This window comes from Vicugna pacos, chromosome 2, assembly GCF_048564905.1.
Source record: "Vicugna pacos chromosome 2, VicPac4, whole genome shotgun sequence".
NCBI lineage: Eukaryota > Metazoa > Chordata > Mammalia > Artiodactyla > Camelidae > Vicugna > Vicugna pacos.
The window spans coordinates 109313656-109334045 of record NC_132988.1 but is presented as its reverse complement, the minus strand read 5'-3'; positions in this window follow the sequence as shown (position 1 = coordinate 109334045).

Here is a 20390-nt window from a genome sequence, read left to right as displayed (position 1 = left end):
AGAGAAGTGCCAGCCAGCTGAGGTGGAACATTCAGTGATTTGGTCATTGGTTGGCTCACTCAGCTAGTAAGTGGTAGGTTTTAGAGGGAAAGGAGAGAAGGTATGGTCAGGAGATTATTGTTAAAAAAAAAGGCATGCAAAAATTCTGTTTAAAATCCTCCAGTGACTACTCATTACCCTTAGAGTAAAATGCAAACTCCTTAGTCTTCCTTACCAGGCTTGGTAGTTGTGACAGTTTCACAATTTTGTGAAAATGCTCAAATCCACAGAATTGTACACTTTAAAAAAATGAGTATTTTTAAGGGGCAGTGAATGCTTTTATTATATACTTAGAAATTATAAAGATCAAAACAAACAATGCAAAATTGTGTCCTTTTTTGTCCTTTTATCAAAAGGGTTTGAAAAAAGTAAATAATGATACATCAGCATTTGTGTTAAATACAGTAATAATATCAAAAAAAGTCCTTTTAGTGAATTTCTGAATTAAAGCAAGTTGATGAATGTGTTAGCTAACATGATGTTGGTAATCATATTGTAGTATGTGTGTCAAATCAACACATCATACACCTTAAAGTCACACAATGTTATATGTGAATTATATCTTAATAAAATTGAGGAGGAAAAGCAAGATGTTTAAATTTTTGTCTTTCTCTATCTGACTTATTTTACTAAGCATAATACTCTCTAGGTCCATTCACAATGTTGCAAATGGCAGGATTTGTTTCTTTTTTATGGCTGAGTAATATTCCATTTTATATATATACCAATGTGTCTGTCTATCTGTCTATCTATCTGTCTATCTAATCTCACTTCTTTATCCAATCATCTTCTTAATTTCTTTTTATTTTGTGGATGAAATAGTTTTTAATTGAAGTATAGTTGATTTACAATATGGTGCTAGTTTCAGGTATATAGCAGAGTGATTCAGTTTTATATATATGTATATATTCTTTCTCAGATTCTTTTCCATTATTGCAAGATATTGATTATAGTTCCCTGTGCTGTACAGCAGGTCCTTGTTTAACTATTTTATATATGGTAGTATGTATCTGTTAATTCAAAACTCCTAATTTATCCCTCCTCACATTTTCCCTTTGGTAACTATAAATTTGTTTTCTATGTCTGTGAGTATGTTTGTGTTTTATAAATAGATTTATTTGTATCATTTTTTTAGATTCCACATATAAGTGATATCATATGGGTTATGTCTTTCTCTGACTTACTTCACTTAATATGATAATCTCTAGACCCATCCATGTTGCTGCAAATGGCATTAGTTTATTCTTTTTTATGGCTGAGTAACACTCAATAGTGTGTGTGTATATATATATATATATATATAAATACACACACACTATTAGTATGTGTAGTGTGTATATGTATGTATGTGAGTGTGTGTGTGTATATATATATTTATTACATCTTCTTTATCTATTCAACTGTCAGTGGACATTTAGGTTGCTTCCTTGTCTTGGCTATTGTAAATAGTGCTGCTGTGAACATTATGATACATGTATCTTTCCAAATTAGAATTTTCATCTTTTTTGTATATATGCCCAGGAATGGGATTACTGGTTCATATCGTAACTCTATTTTTAGTTTTTTAAGGAATCTCCATACTGTTCTTCATAGTGGCTCCACCAATTTATATTCTCACTAACAGTGTAAGAGGGTTCTTTTTTTTTTCCCACACCATCTCCAGCATTTGTTATTTGTAGACTTTTTGAGTATGGCTGTTCTGACTGGTGTGAGGTGATACCTCACTGTAGTTTCGATTTGAATTTCTCTAATAATTAGTGATGTTGAGCATTTTTTCATGTGCTTGTTGGCTATCTGTTTTCATTGGAGAAGTGTCTATTTAGGGCTTCTGCCCATTTTTGGCCTGGAATTGTTTGTTTTTTTGATGTTGAGCTTTATGTGCTGTTTGTATATTTTGGAAATTAACCCCTTGTGGTTGCATTGTTTGCAAATATTTTTTCCTGTTCCATAGGTTGTCTTTTTATTTTGTTTATGGTTTCCTTTACTGTGCAAAAACTTTTAAGTTTAATTAGGTCCTGTTTGTTTAGTTTTGCTTTTGTTTCCATTACTTTAGGAGACAGATTAAAAAAATTATTGCTGTGATTTATGTCAAAGATTGTTCTGCTTATGTTTTCCTCTAGGAGTTTTATAGCATCCAGTCTTACATTTAATTCTTTAATCTATTTTGAGTTTATTTTTATATATGATGTTAGAGAATGTTCTAATTTCATCCTTTTACATGTAGCTGTCCAGTTTTCCCAGCATCACTTATTGAAGAAACTGTCTTTTCTCCACTGTATATTCTTGCCTGTTTTGTTGGAGATTAATTGACCATAAGTGCATGGATTTGTTTCTGAACTTTCCATCCTGTCTCATTGATCTATGTGTCTATTTTTGCACCAGTACCATACTATTTCGATTACCATAGCTTTGTAGTATAGTCTGAAGTCAGGGCGCATGATTCCTTCAGCTCTTCTTCTTTCTCCAGATATTTTTGGCTATTTGGGTTCTTTTTTGTTTTCAAATAAATTTTAAAAAAGTTTTGTTCTAGTTCTGTGAAATTTGATAGGGATTACATTAACTATTCATTCATCTTGGATGAACACTTGGGTTGCTTCCATGCCTTGGCTATTGTAAATAATGCTGCTGTGAATGTGGTGGTGCATATAATTTTTTTGAATTAATGTTTTTGGTTTTTTACCCAGGAGTGGAATTGCTGGGTCATATGGTAGTTCTATTTTTAGTTTTTTGAGAAACCTTTACAGTGTTTTCCACAGTGGCTGCACCAATTTACATTCCCATCAACAGTATACAAGGGTTCCCTATTCTCTACATCCTTTTCAACACTTGTTATTTGTAGACTTTTTGATGACAGCCATCCTGACAAGTGTGAGGTGATATCTCATATATGTGGAAGCTAAAAAAAGAAAACAAACAAATGCATATAACAAAAGAGAAACAGACTCACAGATAGAGAAAGCAAACTAGTGGATACCACTAAGGATAAGGAATGTGACAGGGACAAGATACGGGTATGGGATAAAGAGATACAAACTACTATGTATAAAATAAATAAGTAACAAGGATTTATTGTGCATCACAGAGAAATATAGTCATTACTTTGTAATAACTTTAAATGAAGTACAATGTATAAAAATATTGAATCACCCACTATGTTGTACCCCTAATATACTATTGTAAATCAACTATGCTTCAGTAAAAAATATAAAGCAAAAAAGAGAAAATTTAGAAAAATATGTAAAAAGAAGGTTATTAAAATTATTCACCACTCCCATCACCTAGAGATAACACCATTAACCTGTTGGTATGCATCTTTTTTGTCTGTTTGCAATGGTAAATAAAGGAGTGAAATTATAAAAAAAAAAAAATCCCCACACATCTAAATAGCTCAAGCCAAAACTTATCTACAGCATTGAAAATGGATTATTTTTCCTATCTAAATATAAGAATGTAGTAATCCTTATATTGACATTTAGGCTAAATCTTTCCCTTATAAGGTGTTTGACATAAATACCATTTACTGTGTAACTCTTGGCAGTGTTTGCATTAGAATAGTGAAACCTTTATGTTTATGGGTTTTACGTTTTACATGGCAATGTGTTTGTTGTCAAGATATTTGATCCTGCCTGTCTCTAACTGCAGCCCCCACCATGCTTGCTCTCCTTCCCAGTCTGTGCTCTGGCTGCCCTGGCATTCATTTTGTTCCTCTGACCTCTTGAGGGAGAACTTTGTAGAAGACTGCCCCAGGCCCCTGTGTCAGAGGATTTCTCATGGTTCGGGACCTGGGGATCTGGTTTCACTGTCACCTCCCCAGTAAGACCTTTAAGAGGTATGTATGGGAATTGTCAGCTGTCCTTATCTCTTACTTCTTGGCTCATCATCCTGTTCTGTTTTGCACTTATCACCATCTGCAATAATCTTGTTCATTAGTTTATGTATTGATTTTCCATCTGTTCCCCAAAGAATGTTTGAGGAAGGCAGTGGTTTTGCCTTCCTTGCTTACTCCTGCTTCACCAGAATCTTGAGCTCTACCCAGCACTTTAGAGGTCTCAATAAATATTTGTGGACGAAATGATTAAAGAAGTTCAATTTAGAGTGTGTGCCTTTAAAAATAGATAAACATGTCAGTACCCTATCCTACCATTTACTTGAGGCATTTACCCTATCCTTGGCAAATCTTAACCTCTCTGGGCCTGAATTCCCTATATTTAAAATGGATGCAAGAATAATGCTATTGTGCATTTTAAAAGGAACAGTGTACTGTAAAGTGCTTAGTGCTGCACCTGGCAGAGAATAAACCCTTAGTAAGTGTTATCTGTATGGTAAATAGCATTATCCTTTTGTCATCTCCTTATGACTTTTCGCCTTGACAAATGGGACATCTTGTTCTGCTTTGTAAACAGCCATAGTTCACATCTAATGTATAATTTTGCCAAATGTCCATCTAGGGGCTTATAAATTATCTTTTTAAATATTCACTTAAGCCATAAAAAGTTTTACTTTAGTGTGAGTAGAGTTATTCAATTTGATTTCTATTTTCATTGACTAAAAACCATATTAAAATACTAGATATAGGTGTTTACTAATTGGCTTCATTACAGTTTTTTTAAACACCTAAAACTTTTCATCTTGAAGTGAATCTCTGAGATCATACCCATGCCAAGAGAGTCATAAATACCTTTTAACATACGGTTGTCTAGTTGTACATAGTTTTAATACTCAGAACATTCTTTGGAAGGAATCATGAGATGGGAGATATTTTGAAGGGAAATAGAATTTCACATTTCTGCTTGTATTAATCATTTTCCTCTAAATAAATGACAGAGAGGAGGTAATATATGCACAAAGATGAGTGAAATTGTTGTGGATGAATAAAAGAAAATGGAAGAGAAGACAACTGGGACCTGAGTACCAAGGAGATCTGTGTGGGTGAAAACTTAGTCAAGTACAACATCAAGGAGCCCTATAGGATGCTGAAAGGAGGGCAGAGAGAATCAAAAGCTGTGAACAATTACGGAGTTACATCTGTGTCAGAATTCCATCCTGTGTGAGAGGGCAGCCCTGCTACATTTGTAGGGAATATATATTCACCTCATCCTGAGTTTATTTTCCATATTCATATTTTTGAAAAAAACCCCATAGAATCAATGATGTAATAATTTTTGACAATTTAAAAAAGTTACCATCTGGTTTTCTCAGAGCTCACACTGACTGTGGCTGAATTCTGGTGTGGAGTACACAGGGGGAATAAATAGTTCACTCCTTTATTCTAAACTTTCTGTGATGCTGCCTGGAATTTGCTCATCTTTTGGCCTTTGTTGGTAATTTTGTTTTCCTGTGCGAAGATAGAAGCATCTTCCATTTTTCATGTTTCGCATTTGTGTCTCTACTCTGGGCTTCTTTCCCTCAGTTATTTTCATGAGTCTATGGATCATGGGTATGTTCTGTACTTGGATAAAAAGTCCTGTGTGGAGTGACACTACCCCTCAGGCGGGGAAGTCCTACTTTATCCAGCAGGGAGTAAATGTTAAAAATTTATTAACAAAGTCATGCAAAAATAGACATTTGGGAAATTTTTGAATGCAGCCTTGGGGAAACATATTCTTAACACTAATGAAAAGGGGAGATGCTGGAGCTGTGCCTAGCTAAGGGTGGCTCTCAGTGAAAGAGATCACCTATGTTCAGAGATTACAAACCTGTTGGACCTAGAGGATTTCTTACCCTCTTCACTAATCATAGTGGATGGAAGAATAAATGTGAATTAGCAAGGCAGTGTGTATGTAAAAGCCAGCGGGAAGTTGGGTAGGAAAGATGTCGTGTTTTTAAAATAAAGACAGAGTTTAAGCTTTTGGTGATGCCTGTGATCTCGGCAGGTTACCTAATTTCTCCAAGTTCTTCTTGTGAAATAAAGGTAATAATAACTGCCCTTTTATTTAATACTCATGACGTGGCAGGTACTGTGCATAATAGCCCTATGAATTCTATATTATTCTTATCCCCATTTTACAGATGGAGAAAATGAGGCTCAGAGAGGCTAAGTAACTTTCTCTAAGATACTCAGTTAATAGGTAGCAAAGCAAGGATTCTAGGCCAGCTTTTATTTTTAACCTTTATACTTTATTCTACCTTGCCCAGAGAGTTGAAGAAAAAAGTATTTGTAATCGTGTCTGAAAGGCTTATAGATGTGAATTTCAAATGATTAGTATTCTCTTCATTGTCCAGATCCATATGAGTAAAAGTAGTTAAAATATTAAGAAATAAAACACACAGTCAGTAATTTCCATTACTGTTTTGAGTGTCATCAGCTTGCAGGGAAGAAAAAACTCCAGGGAAAGGACAAAGCCTTTTTTGATCAGAATCATCCTCAGGTTAAACTGATCTTCATCAATGCTTGGCAAAGACAAATTATACATATTCATGGTGCAGGGAAGTTCAGCATCTCTGGAGCAGTGAGGTTCACCCAGCACAGAGAGGGCAGCACCCAGCCTCCCTATTCAAGGGCAGGGCACAGCTCCTGCAGCAGCGGGCAGTGAGCCACCAGAGCACCCAAGCCCGTGGGAGACAATGCTGTTTTCCACTTTTCCTTTGTGTGGGATGCACACAGAGGCGGCACCTTGCCTTATGTTCACAGAAGGAAAAGGAAACCCTGATTTATTTCTCGTCATTCTCTTTTCTTCTCATACTGGTTCATAAGGTTCTTTTCTGATTCATTATTTCGTTCAGCCCTGGGCCCAACACTTAAACCAATTTTGATGAGAGCCAGCTCAGTGGTGTGAAAGATGAGGCCAGACAGGCCTGGATGTATAATTCTTGAAAAAGGCTCTGAGTTTATCGGAGCCTGTTTTCTCATCTTAACGTGGACATAAGACACTTCATCTTTCCAGGTGGTTTTAAGTATTAAGTAAAAATTCTTACATGGGGTGTGAAAAGTATCTGGCCCATGAGCCACACCCAATAGCTACTCACAGTAGAAAGTTGGTATTTTTGGCTGTTTAGCATATAATCCTTTCTTTTTTGGGAAACATTCCACCTGCTTCATCCATGTCCATGGAATATAGAGGGAAAACTGTCCCTCTTTCCACTACCCGGTAACCAGGGCTGGGACAGGCTACCTAAGCCTGAGCCAGTTTGATGCCTCCACCCAGAATTTGGAGTTGGGAGCAAGTGCTGCAAAGACCAGGAGAAGCTGGGAGAGCCCGCGGGGCCGTGGTGGTCCTCATGCTGGGAGAGGAGACCACTCGTGCTGTTTGTGTCCTTGACCTTGTACAGCCTCTTTCTTTCACGCGTTAAAGAAAAACTGTTCTGATGCTTATTAAAAGGATAAGGAAGACTTTATTCAAGATTATTGTAATAGGAATTATGACTATTGCGGTAGGGGAGAGAGATAGGGCTCAACTCTGAATCCACCAAGGAGCAGCTACGGATTTGCAGCCAAGGAGCAGGATCAGAGATGTCAGTGGATAGAAAATGACTTAGAGGAGACACCAAGGGTAAGGAATTTCTTGCTAAACTGACCTAACAGGATTTTTTGCTGAAGGCAGGCGAAGGACTTACTTATGTATCGAAGGTGAGGGACGAGGAACTGGATCACATATAAAGGGTGACAAGATTTCAAGGCTGGGGGATTCTTACAAACTGACTTAGCAGGATTCTTGCTAAAAGTAGGCTAGGCAGGCCAAAGACAGACAGGACAGAGAGCAAGGCCAGTTGAGAACAGAAGTCAGTTTGGTCAAGGAGAAAGTCTTTGTAACCTGCCACATCGGAAGTCTGGTTTTTAAGACCCTTTTCAATTCTGTGTTTCCTTGATAAACTCCTAGTACATCTCTTCTGTTGAAGATAGCCAGTTGCCTTCTGCCAAGAATATAGACAGATACTCTGTAGTCTCCAATAGTATTACCTGAGTAAACTGCAGCCTGACTAATGGGGATATTTCATGAATCAAAATGCATTTTCTCAACTCATATTTTGAAGAAAAAATAACTGTATGATATAAAAATTCCATTCCATGATTTTACTTAATCATTATTATTTTTTAATGGGCTGTCATCAGGGTAGTTTTGGTTTGAGTATCCATTCAGTGAAATACCTCTTTGCTTTATATCTCCCGGTTTGTTTGAGATACACTACTTACACTCGTGCCTATTCTAATCCTGTGTGCTAGGTCCTCTCCTGATTATCTCCGTGTTTATGGGTGAGGTTCCAGAGCTTGAATGGCTGGCCCAGAGTCATGCAGTTTGTGGTGGAGCTAGGATTCGAATTCAGGTTATTTGATGACAAAGCCAAACTCTCTAGGATTCGGCAAAAATTCAGACCATAAGCCTGAAATTTGATTTTATTAGGACCATCTATTCCTTTCAGCAATCTGGTTTATTGGGGGCGGTTTGGGGGGACTGTTACTTGAATACCATCCCTGAAGAGTGTGTCTGATGCATTACAGAGATCGTGTCCAGGCTTAGATTAGGACCACCTACGACTGGAGTTTGGATGTGGTCCTTGTCCTGTACTGTATGACTGGCAGCTTAGACAAAATGAATCAGACTGCTGAAATGCTTGCTGAAGCTAACAGTTGACTGATGGCTTTCCACCCGCCTTCCCCAACCATTAACCCTGCCTAGGGGAATTTGCTCATGGAACTACAAATAAGTGAGTGAATGGCAGGTCCGGGAATAAAATGGAGACATCCGCAGAACCAGGCACCGCCAGGTAATTTTTCTCATCATGACATGACTCTGTGACAGGTGCAGGGTGGATGTGTTTTTATCTCAATAATTTCCCAGTGACATTCTGCTCTGCAGAGAGAAAATGCCAGACATACACACTCCTCCGTGGTACACAAGCCTGGTTGCAAAGCCAGGTTAACTGTTTCGTAAGATTTCTGTGTCAGGGAAACTGTTGTTTGAATTGATCTGGGAAGAAATCCCTAGCGGTGCTCTTGTTAATTCCAGCTAATCACTCTCCAGCAGGAGAACCGAAGGCAGGCTTTTCCCTTGGCGGGTCTTAGATCCTTAAATGCTTGCGACTTCAAGTACTAATGAGCTAAAGGAAATCTTCCCCGCACAGTTTAACTTACCGCTTCTTAAATTACAATCCTCGGGGTCTTTCCTTCACATTCAGTCTCTGATAAGCTATTTTATAATTTCCCGATGACAGTTAAATTGAGTCTCCTTGTTAGCATAGTTACCCAATTTGCTTCTAATAATTCTGCCTTAAGAAACTTCTGATGAAGAGGTTGCAGGCATGACACCTCCAGCAATCCCTATAGGAATTGTCAGGGGCACAAGCAAGTTAAATAGTTGGCTTTAAAACAGAAAGAAACGCGGTAGGGGAAATCATTAAAAAAAAAAAAAAAAAAGCATGTCTCTGAGTGCAGGGACCGTTTCCCAGGATTTTATATGGTTAATGAAAAGTCAGACGGCAGATGACATTTACCCTGCTAAATGTTGATGATTAAGAAGGAAAAGGTTATCTCCTGCTTTTTTCCTTCTGGAGCTTCTGTACGAGGAGGTCAACACAAATGTCGCACAGAAGGAATTGCCTGTTTGTGAACAACCCGGAGCCCAAGTCCAGTATTGTTGCAATTGCTCTTGATGATGGTAATTACTTTGTGTCTCCCCCCCGGGTATTCCCTTCTCTGAATGTGGCCAATTGAAAACCTTGCTTCAGCCTCCCAGCCTCTGATAGCCAGCTCCCTCCTGGACACATGCCAGCAGCCCATAATTAAAGTGTTTTCTGGAGGGAGCGTCTGTGTACTGCCCATTGTGAATGATGTCCTTGGAGTCTGGCTATAGTAATTGAAAAGAAATGAGACCTTTCCAATTTGTCCCTCTTTCTGCAGCCCCTGCTGCCCACCCCTTTCCCAGGACAAAAACATTGTGAAATGCCACACAAGAACGAAGGATCCATTTCTGTGAATTTGAAAGCTGAAGCGTAATACATCCCCTTCTCCCACCCCAGGAGCGGATGTTGCAAGTGTAACCTTCCTATCACAATTATTCTTGCATGATTAAATAGAAACTGTCCCCCTATTATGCTCTTTGTTGATGGATTAAATGTTCCAAATGACACATTAGACTGTATTATAATGAAGAATTTCTGGAGCGTCAAATTACAAATGAGGTATGTCTTTGAAGATTACCTTCAATGAGATTTGATTATGTGGCTGTTAATTCTAAATAATAAACAGTATCAGCATTTTCGTATGTGTATTATCTCATTCGATTGATGATTTTATGAGGTTGTTAGCACTGGTATTATAAATCCATTTTTTACCAGTGAGAAAACCTGAACTCGGAGAAGTTAGAGAGCTTTCCTTTGATACTCTAGCTAGTAAGTGGAACTGACACGTGAAACCAGATTCCTTGATTCCCAAAGTGAAAGTTTTTTTCACTGTGCTGGAAGATTATTTATAAAGTCAATATACAGAAAGCATATTTTGATTTTGATAAAATTCTATAAGTTTTTCTATCCCCAAATGCTAAGGGAATAAAATTGGAAAATTATAATGGTTTGTAGTAGGTAGCATTTAGATTGAGTTGTGCTGGCTCCTACCAAGTGGCCCAAACACACAAAGGGAGATCAATTATATTAAAACCCCATTCTCAACAATGTAACTTATATACAAAACTTGGAAGGAAATTAAAGAGGCTTGTTGGCTTCTGTTCCACAATGAACATGGGAAAAGAGATCAGTGTTTGCTTAATGGAAACCTTAATTCAAATTTCTAATTGAGTATAATGAACAAAGGAGAATGTCCCAAATGCTTGAGAACTGTAAACAGTACAGTGTTCTTTTAATGATCACACACTGATTATCTTGGTAAATCTAAATTACATGGGTCTGAATGCTGCTGCAGGAGGCATGGCTCCTTCATTGTGTTTCCAATAAACTCTGGGGTTTGTCCTGGTGACAAATGTAGGGGCAGGGAAGGCTCTTGCTAGCTAGCATTATGATAGAGTTGCCAGACAAGAGAACAATCACTTTTTGAGGAATTATAGTTCCTAAAGGAAAACTTGTGCTGTGATCTTGATTTAAGGAGAGTAGCTTTTAGAAGTTACATATGGAAATAACTGTGGATAATGTTTAAATTAATAATCTCCAGAGACTAAGCCACCGTTTCTAAAGATTCTTAAGATTATTTTTGGAACCTACACTGGGGATTGCGCTTAGAGTTTATATCAACTTCCTTTAACTTCCTCAGCAGTTGCAAATCTTTGTCCATAGGAGAAACTTGATTTTGGAAAACAAATAATAGTGTTTGGAATCAGACCAGGTCTGGAAAATTAAATGACAGGATGAGTTGGGGGCAAAGCCGTTTTGGGTCAAAGTAAAGTGTGAACAAAAGTGGGGAATCATTTTCTTGTGTGCCTTGCCCACTATTTCTGAGGCAATTCCAGAGGAGTCATTCCTAAAATATTTTTGGTGGTAGAAGCATCATTGAGATCATTCTACTCCTTAGATTAAAAAAAATTATTTTTCTTATTATAAAATTTATATATGTATAAGTATACACATACACATGTATATATGTAAATCTATATATGTATATACATGTGTATATATACGTATGTAAAATACTTATATATGGGGTTTTTTGGGGTAGAGAATTTAGGAATTATAGGTATGTAGAAAGAAGAAAACAGTTACCAAGATCACTGAGCAGCCTGTACCCACCTATTGGGGTCTGCCCTCTGCTCCGAGTCTCTTCACAGACACGTGTGTGTACATTAGAGAGGAAGTGAAGCACAGTGGTTACAAGTTTAGGTGGGAGAACTGGGAGATCTTAGTCCAAATCCAAGCTCTGCAATTTCCTAGCTGTGTGATTTTACCCAAGTTACCTATACTCTCCCATCCTCCTTTTTCTCACTTATAAAATGGGGTTAAGTGTTGTGATAACTTTATTGGGTTATTATTGCTTATTTATTTTTTATGTATTTATTCATTCATTCAAAAATGTTTATGAAGCACCTGCTATGTACCTGATTCTGTTTTAAGTCCTGGGGGAAAAAGAGGAGTGAACACAATGGGTGCCCTGGAACTCGAGGGAAGTGCTAGAAAGGAGATGCACGCAAAATCCTTATAGATAAATTAAAAATGTATATTATACAAGGTGCTTACATCTGTCCCTGAGCCTTCATTCTAACAGGGGAGTGTCAAGAGGGCAATATAATGCCTGCATACGGAGTGGCTTGTATTACAGGAGAATCAGGAGCTTAGGGAATCCTAATCTTTTATAATGGACAGTAAGTTTGCCTGAACTTTGCCCTGGGTAAGGAGATATTATTATCTTTATTCTGCCAGACAGTAAATAAGCCTGCCTTTTACTATCTCCATTTTCTAAGGTTGTTCAGTCTACAAACATTGTTGAACAGCGGTCCAGAATAAAGGAAGCCAGTGCCTCTGCTTGCAAGATGTGAAGAAATGCAAGAGACTCATGGAGAATTGTCTTACAACACTTGTCAGAAATGCAGATTCTTAGGGCTCAACCAGACCTGCTGAATCTGCAACTCTGGGGGTGGAGCTGTGCAGTTTTTATTTTAACAGGCTAGTTAACAGGTAGCTCAAGTTGAAGGTCCACTCTCTAGGGAACGAACTGAGGACTGACTTGCGAAGTTGGACAGAAGTGGATGCAAATCAGCAGGGCTGTCCCCCAGGGTGGTGCCCGTAGTAGAACAGGCTGAGCCGGGGGCTTGTTGCCAGGGTAATACCACCAGGTGGAGAAGATAGGCGGTAGGATCTGGGAAGGCAGTATCCATAAACGTGAACTGATCTAGAAATCAGAACACTGGGTTTCTACTGTTGCTTTTCCCATGTGAAGTTGAGCAAATAATTCAATTTTAAAGACTTTTTTAAGTCTGAAAAATGTTTTGAAGATCACCTAGTTCTGGGATTCCAAACAGGGATTTTTTTCTTGTGACGACTTTAACCCCTGATATACAGACTTTAGAGAGATACGCATGGGTGAGGAATGTGATTGGGGATGCTCTTATAGCTGACATCACTAATCTGTCCAAATGCCCTGTTTTTTTAGGATGAGAGAAAAGTTATCTATCCTTGGATGTTTTGCTAGCCTTCTATTTTCCATGTTCTTACCAGGGACCACCCCAGTGCTAGCTTTCTTTCACAAGCTTAATTTATGTTATAATTTCGTGTTGCTTAGATGAATCATCATTGAAGTGACTGGAAAAGTGTGGGGCATTTGATACTTAGGCTGTGACACTGTGCTCAAATGTAGCCCAGATTACTGACTTCTGAGGCAAAAGTCTTTGTCAGTATACTTTCTTTGAAGTGTTACTTATTCCAAAACCAAATGGATTTTTTAGTGTACCTGCAATCAGCAACAACTAGAGAGAGAGGAAAAAAAAATACATTTGAAGCAGTTTCTTCGAAATCAGTTCAAAGGTTTCAGCAAGTCGGATATATTATTCACCATCATGTGAGTTCTCAAAAATAGCTTTGGAACTCTTACAGTCTTGCCTATTTTTACATTTTTAAATTTAACATTTTTAGTTAGCCAAGCATATTGGAAAAAATAAAAATTCGATTTGAATTGTAGCAATTTCTTTAAGGTGAATCTTTAATTTTAAATGTGACTAATACTTCAAAATGGAATTAAACGACATTAATGGGTAATGATTTTGGTCTGTTTCCAAGAAAAAAATAATTCAAAGTTACAGATTTGTTACAGTACTAATTAATTATTGAACCAGCAAGCACAATATTCAGAAATATGAGGAGAAAATATGAAACATTAATAGCAGTAGTGTTGGGGCAAAAAAAATAGTGAAGACTAGATAGGAGAGAGAAAGATGAGGGGGAAAAAAGTAAGGAGAGAAAAGGGAGAGAGTGAAAGGGGGAGAGAGAGAGAGAAGGACTAAGAATGCATGAGAGGTGGTTGTCAGCCTCTGCTCCCTCTATCCCAGCCTTGCTAAAATTGTGTCACTGCTAAGGGATAAGCAGCTACTTTTCAGTTTTAAGCTAATGCTTTCCCAGAAAATGTTTTCTTTGCTCCCTAAATTATTGATTGTGCCATTAAGGGTCTAAAATGAAAATTTAATTCATTGTTAGAGTCTTCCCAAAATGTGACCTCCTGGAACACACTGAGTTGCTTCATTGCCGTCTGACTAATTGAAGAGAGAGGATGGAGGTACATGAAAGTGGAAAGTAAAAGCCTGTGGACAGCAGTGGCAGCACCTTCGCAGGGGCCCCTCGGCAGGCCTGGCTTTGTGGGTGTAGAGAGACCCGGGAGAGGTTGGGGATGATTCTACACTGTTCTCACTGAGAAGTATAGGATGTTCCTGCAGGTCCTAGTTATCAGAGTTGACATTGTCACTGGACTCTGCTTTGGGGTCCAGAGCACCTGCCACAACCCATCTGTCATACCTGACCGCGGAGAAATTGGTGACCCAGAAGCAGAGAGTGCCCAGTCATGAGCCCTCATGAGGACATGGGAAAGTTCTGAGAGTCCGGGAAATGCAGTGGGATAGCTGGGGAAAGGGCAGTGTTTGGCTTCATAAGACCCTGGATTTAAGTCCTTTCTCTTTCTCTTAATGGCAGTAATCTTGGGAAAGGTAATTGGCAGCTCTGTTTCTCAGTGTTCTCCTCTGTAAACTGGAGAGGATGGTAAAACAGTGGGACCAATATTTGGAGAAAAGGATATAACATAAATAAAATGCTTAGCATCGCGCCTGGAAAGCATCTTCATAAATTTTAACTGTCGTCATATTTGCAGTTACATTTGTGTTGCCAATCCCCGTATCAGTGTCAGAGGCAGGATGATAAGGGCCAGATTGGAGTGTTAGTTCACCGGATCAGGAGCAGGTCAGAGGATCTGGGAAGAGGGATGTGTACAAGGAGAGAAATCAACCAGGTTTCGGGGAAAAGATGGGCAGAATGTGGAGACCAGAAACTTAAGGTAACACTCAAGTAGTATATTACTTATACTGGTACCTATCATTTGTCTGCCAAGTGCTACTCTCTCCTTCAATTATACTGTTGTTTCTAATTCTCATAGCCTCTATAGAAAAAGAGGGTATCATTTTCCTCTTGTAACTAACGAGGAACAAAGAGCTTAGAACACTTGAACAGCAACTGAGAACCCAAGGTCTCATCTCAAGGCCTGTAGTCTTTTCATTTGCACCCACGCTTAAGATGAATGCTCTCTGGGCCACTGGAAATGTCTGTGGGTTCCGATGTCTTTTTTCCTTTCATCTTGTTATGACTAGGATTTTTGGCCCCAGTGAAAAATTCAGAGGTCTGCTTCTCACTCTTATCTTTCTCCTCTCATCTCCCTTCAATTTCCTGGCTCCTGTTCCATTTTGTGTTGTTCTTAGATCTTTTTGTATCTCTAGTTTTATTATGAACAAAACATTTTGTTTATTTTATTTCATTTATTTACTTTTTTTAGGGGGGGAGGTAGTTAGGTTTACTTAATTTATTTACTTTTAGAGGAGGTACTGGGGTTTGAGCCCAGGACCTCGTGTATGCTAAGCATGTGCTCTACCACTTGAGCTATACCCTCCCTGCTATGAACAAAATATTTTGAATTAAAGAGTGTATCTGTTAGATATTGCGTATAATAAGTCATTCCCCAACAACAACCATTTATTATTCCTCACAGTCTATGATTGGCTGGGGGTTGATTTGTCTAGGCTGGACTTGGCTGCAAGTGGCTTGCTCCATATGTGTCTCATTCTCCTTTTAGGACCATCAGGCCAGCTGTAGTATGTTCTTCGTATGCAATGGTAGAGGTGCAAGAGAGCAAGTAGAAGCACACAAGCCTTCTTAAAGCTTAAATTCAGCACTGGCATACCTCATTTCCATCTCATTCTCATGGTCAAAGCAAATCACTTGGCTGAGCCGGAAGTTAATTAGTGGGGAGTGCCCTCACCTAGTGGAGGACAATATGAAGGTATATTTGTACATTTCCAAAGTATACCTATATTTCATATTTACATATATACAAAAGTATATTTTATGTATTTCCAAAAGATACGGAAATAGGGAGGGAGAGCAGAGAATTGGGGCCATTGATACAATTCATCACGGAAATGTCTGAACCAAGCAACCATTTTACAGCCTGCTATTACGTGTTGGTTTCTTCTTCCTCCCCTGACTTTGACTTGAGGGTTAGCTCTCTTTCAAGTCCCTGACAAACATGGGACTCAGATGTCTCCTGTGGGGGTGGTTGACACTGAGTGTTGCTTTTTCCAGTGTCTCACCCTGTTCCCTCTCCCTCGTGAAATTGTAAGCTTCAGAGTAGAGCAGCACTTTCAAACTCTTGCATCACCTAATAGGATACATTTGTGAAGTAACAGAAGTCTTTTCTTTAATTCCTTAAAACATATTTCCTTTATTTCCTTTAATAAGGAAATACTTCCTTTAATAAGCTTAGGGACAACACAAGTGAGTAATTCACACTGTAATCTGGTGTTTTTGTATTTTAACTGGTATTATACCTCTGAAGTGCTTTTCCTGGTATTATTGTATTCTTACTGAAACTTTGCAAGACACATCTTTTGTTAAGTAATGGTAGAATCTCAAGCAAGAAATATGCTGATTGGGTAATAGAGGGGCTCTGAAAGTGAAATTACCTCTTATACTTGGGCAGGAATCCTGATCATTGCACGGGATGGATGCTCAAACATGACACTAATGGACTAGATGAATAAAACTCTTTTTCTTTTTCTTTCTCTGTTTCTATACTCTGCAAAATTCTACCCTTCAAAGGTAGGAATCTGAAACTTTTTGACGAAGGTCTTGGTAGGGGTCATAACATGCCATTTAAATCGCTATTGACCTGGCCTCCGAAGCTGGGTGTAATCTGAGCCTTTCATTCTTTGCATCTTGCTCTCTTCTCCCTTTCTGACAGCATTCTTACCACACAAACCATTTTCCCTCTAAAATGCTGAGTTTACTTCATGCCTCAGATCTTTGCACTACCCCATTCCCTCTGCCTGGCATGTTCTTCCCGCAGCCATTTATCCTTCACCTGGCCAAATTCCTGCACATCCTTTGGGATTCAGTTAACTTCTAACTTATTTGAGATGCTGTCCTGACTTCACAGTTGCGATTACCCAGTCGGTCACCCTGTCCTACTGCTGTCCATCTTTCTTCCTAGAACTTTTCACATTTCTCAGAAGTGAATGAATCACTGTATAGTTTTTGTTTCATGTCTGTTTTCCTCTTCAATCTCTCAGCTTCTTGAGGAGAAGAACCATTTCAATATCATACCTTCTGTATCCATAGCCATTAACTTGTAGCCTTCGCACAGTCAGTTCTGTTGTTTGCTGAATGAATGAATGGAATGAAACTCAGCAGAGACATAGATGCTCAGATCTGGAATAGACTCTTAAAACAGCTTGCATCTTGTGAGTTCCACAACAGTCCTTCTGGTCTTCCAGTAGCTGATTGTCTCTGCTTGAACTCTTCCACCAACTGAGAACTCACCCTTCTTGAGGCTGTCGGTTCCATCTTTCTGACAGCTATAGAATTTCTATGTCCATTAAACTAAAGTTTGTCATTCCATAACTCTTACCTGTTGATTTTATGTCCTGCCCCTTTGGGGTTTTACAAAACAACCCTAATCTACCCTTTATTTGGCAATATTTTGGAATTTCAAAACAGTGATTCTAACCCCCAAGCATTCTTTGTTGAATATCCACTGTTTGATATTCATGCTTTATCACCATTATCTCACTTAATTCTCAACACAATCCTTGATGAGTTGCTATTATTATCCCTATTTTATAGATAAATTGAAACAATTTGCCAACAGCATGGAGCTAGGAAGTGGTGGCACCACGATTTGAAACCAGGAACCATAATTTGTGTAACCTAGATTCTGGTATGCCCAGAGGACTAATGCAGATAATATATTCGATAAATGTGAAAGACCCTTCACATTTGGGTCCCAATACAGTGGGTAGCTCTTCCTTTCTTACTTTTTTATCTTTTACACTCTTTTGTATAGTTCTAAAAAATGCTTTTGTCCATACTTCCTTAGTGTTGGTGATCTTTAATCCTTTTCTGCATTCATCTAATGGACAATCATATATATATAGAGAGAGGGCTGCATCTTTAACTAGACCATCCATTCCTGTACAATGCATCCAGCACCTTGAACCTTGGTAATGGCAATGACATGCATTTTTTTTTAACATTTTTTATTGATTTATAATCATTTTACAATGTTGTGTCAAATTCCAGAGTTGAGCACAATTTTTCAGTCATTCATGGACATATACACACTCATTGTCACATTTTTTTCTCTGTGATTTATCATAACATTTTGTGTATATTTCCCTGTGCTATACAGTGTAATCTTGTTTATCTATTCTACAATTTTGAAATCCCAGTCTATCCCTTCCCACCCTCTACCCCCCTGGTAACCACAAGTCTGTATTCTCTGTCCATGAGTCTTTAGATTCCACATATGAGTGATCTCATATGGTATTTTTCTTTCTCTTTCTGGCTTACTTCACTTAGAATGACATTCTCTAGGAGCATCCATGTTGCTGCAAATGGCATTATGTTGTCGGTTTTTATGGCTGAGTAGTATTCCATTGTATAAATATACCACTTCTTCTTTATCCAGTCACCTGTTGATGGACATTTAGGCTGTTTCCATGTTTTGGCTATTGTAAATAGTGCTGCTATGAACATTGGGGTGCAGGTGTCATCCTGAAGTAGATTTCCTTCTGGATACAAGCCCAGGAGTGGGATTCCTGGGTCATATGGCAAGTCTATTCCTAGTCTTTTGAGGAATCTCCACACTGTTTTCCATAGTGGCTGCACCAAACTGCATTCCCACCAGCAGTGTAGGAGGGTTCTCCTTTCTCCACAGCCTCTCCAGCATTTGTCATTTTTGGATTTTTGAATGACGGCCATTCAGACTGGTGTGAGGTGATACCTCATTGTAGTTTTGATTTGCATTTCTCTGATAATTAGTGATATTGAGCATTTTTTCATGTGCTTTTTGATCATTTGTATGCCTTCCTTGGAGAACTGCTTGTTTAGGTCTTCTGCCCATTTTTGGATTGGGTTGTTTATTTTTTTCTTATTGAGTCGTATGAGCTGCTTATATATTCTGGAGATCAAGCCTTTGTCGGTTTCACTTGCAAAAATTTTCTCCCATTCCATAGGTTTTCTTCTTGTTTTATTTCTGGTTTCCTTTGCTCTGCAGAAGCTTGTAAGTTTCATTAGGTCCCATTTGTTTATTCTTGCTTTTATTTCTTCTAGGAGAAAATTTTTGAAATGTATGTCAGATAATGTTTTGCCTATGTTTTTCTCTAGGAGGTTTATTGTATCTTGTCTTATGTTTAAGTCTTTAATCCATTTTGAGTTGATTTTTGTATATGGTGTAAGGGTGTGTTCTAGCTTCATTGTTTTACATGCTGCTGTCCCGTTTTCCCAACACCATTTGCTGAAGAGACTGTCTTTATTTCATTGTATATTCTTGCCTCCTTTGTCGAAGATTAGTTGACCAAAGGTTTGTGGGTTCATTTCTGGGCTCTCTGTTCTGTTCCATTGGTCCATATGTCTGTTTTGGTACCAATACCATGCTGTCTTGATGAGTGTAGCTCTATACTATTGAATGACATGCATTTTTAACCCTATAATATTTTTTATTTTGTTTCTCCCTCTGTTCTCAGTACTCGACCTGCAGCTTTACTCAAATGTCCTCACCTATACTCACCCTCTCCTTTTCATAGTATCTAACACTGCTGTTCTACTGACATTGGTTCTCCTCGACACTGCTATTTTGCTCTTTACCCATACCCGCTGCTGCATCTACCTTGTGCAGCCTGGGGACAACTTGAAATGACCTTTGTATTAGTTTAGCTACATTATGTTGCTGTAGTAAACAACACCCAAGTCTTAGTGGCTTGCAGAGCAAAGGTTTGTTTCTAAGTCAAGCTAAATGTCTTTAATGGGTTAATAAGCAGGCTATTTATCATAGTGCCTCAGAGACCCCGGCTAATAGAGCAACCACCATCTCGAACATGGCCTGTTGTTGTGACAGGACAAAAATGAAAGAGCCCTGATGTGTCTCACCAACAATTGAATGCTTGGCCTGAAAGTGACACTAGTAACGTGGCTCCACCCAGTCACAAGGGACCAGAGAGTACAATCCTGCCACATGTGCAGACACGTGTGTTGTGTTGGATACGACCAAAAAGAATTGCCCTCAAATTGCTTACAATCAAGAATTGACAAGTTCATGGGAATTGAGATTCTATAATCATGTTTCTATTGCCAATAGACGATAGGCATCTGAGGATGGAGGAAGACAGCTGACTTTTACAGAATATTCATTATGTGCCATGTGCTGGGCCCCCTATGAATAACTCCTC